This window comes from Mus pahari, chromosome 17 (assembly GCF_900095145.1).
Source record: "Mus pahari chromosome 17, PAHARI_EIJ_v1.1, whole genome shotgun sequence".
NCBI lineage: Eukaryota > Metazoa > Chordata > Mammalia > Rodentia > Muridae > Mus > Mus pahari.
The window spans coordinates 23053519-23055173 of NC_034606.1; the positions used below are offsets into that span (position 1 = coordinate 23053519).

Here is a 1655-nt window from a genome sequence, read left to right on the forward strand (position 1 = left end):
TGTGTGTGTGTGTGTGTGTGTGTGTGTGTGTGTTTCTGCACCAAATAATTCCCATTTGGCTTTAGGGGTTCAACATTGAATGGCACCAGAGAGATTCTTTAAACTACTTGTGTGTAGTTATTGTCCCTTCGACATGATGACTTCATGCCAAGTAATATTGTTGATGTAAGCCTCCCAGAGATGACTGTTGTTTTCTTTGTTTGTTTGTTTCATTGATGACACATAATTAGTGCCTATTAAAATCCGATGTAGAGCTTCCAAGTTTAAAGGAAGCCATAAAGTTGTAGTTTTCTTTACTAAGGAGTTCAAAGCCTTTAAAATGTCCAGGCTTAAAAGTAGAGTGCATGGTTAAGCTGGTAGAGCTACAAACAACTCTTAGGACATGAGTTTGGTCCCTGAAGCCCAAGCCATAAAAGGAAAGAACCATTGCAAGTTGTTATTTGACCTACGGAGGAGCTGGAAAGGCAGCCTGGTTTCTGGTTAAACTAAAGTTAAAACCCCCAGTGACCCTAAAGTCATGGCAGATGTTTCTCCTGGCTCCCAGACACTAGGTTCCTGTCATGAGGCCGAAGCCCGCCATAGATTTGTGGTCATCAGTCATGTAAGAGCAACACCCCAAACTCCTCCACAGATAGAGGCTGTGACCTATGGGCATGTAGACTCAAGACAGATCTCCATTTTAATGAGGTACCTAAAGGCCTGGAGGACTTAGCCATTAAACCCTCCTTCCCCGACACTCCTTCGTACAAAAGGTATTTAACCTCAGGCTCACCTGAGAAAGGGTGTATAGTTTTACTTATCCACTTTCCACCGTGACAATAAATTCCTTAAAACCATGAACTGCCTCTTTTCACCAGGCTCTGTCATGGGGAACAAGGGAGAAGGCTTTTGCCTAAAGAGCCACTCTCTAATCTCCCATAGAAGGCCTCTCTGTGCTCCCCAGTCATGGCCGCCAAGCCAAACCAAGCCAGTTTCCCATCGACAAGCCAAGGACTCCCCCTAAGGGGCCAGCCAGAGCTCCCCTTTTCCCCCCTCGTCCCTAGGCTAGATTCCAACCACAGTACCCACTCCGTTCTCAGCTCTTCTGTGACTCCCAGCAGTGCCTGGATGTCTTAGAGTCTGAGAACAAGATGGCCCCAGCCTCCTTGCAGGCCCAGGGACCTTGAGCCAGCTCCAGCTGTCCCGCACCTCAGACTGCCCTCCCCCAACCCCAGAGTGTCCCAAGGCTTCCCAACAGCCAGACCCTTACCAGGCACAGTGTGGGGTAAACCCAGTCAAAAATCCCAATTCTGCTTCCCCAAGCAGCTAAGCCCTGTTGCAGAGCAGACATAGGACACTACTAACCCTACAGACTTCCACAAGTATGGGATTCATCTTCCTCTGCTACTCTTAATCTAGTGCAAGAATTCACCATGCAATCCATGTACATTCAGAAAAAATCATGTAATTTCTTCTATGCTCATTTTTTTATACCAAAGTTTAACTAAAAATAATATCATAGGGGAAGCTTCAACATAAAACTTTGTCTTATGGTAATATCACTTTTAATGATTCTATCCCTTCTATTGTTTTCAGGGAGAGAGAGGGGAGGGAAAGAGAGAGAGAGAGAGAGAGAGAGAGAGAGAGAGAGAGAGAGAGAGAGAGAGAGAGAGAGA

At 45.9% G+C, this 1655-nt stretch overlaps 1 protein-coding gene across 3 annotated transcripts in view; it reads right to left on the reverse strand.

Moving 5' to 3' along the window:
• Positions 1-1655, reverse strand: part of LOC110335002 (solute carrier family 22 member 22) — a 28288-nt gene that overhangs the window by 9083 nt on the left and 17550 nt on the right. The window lies entirely within an intron of this gene.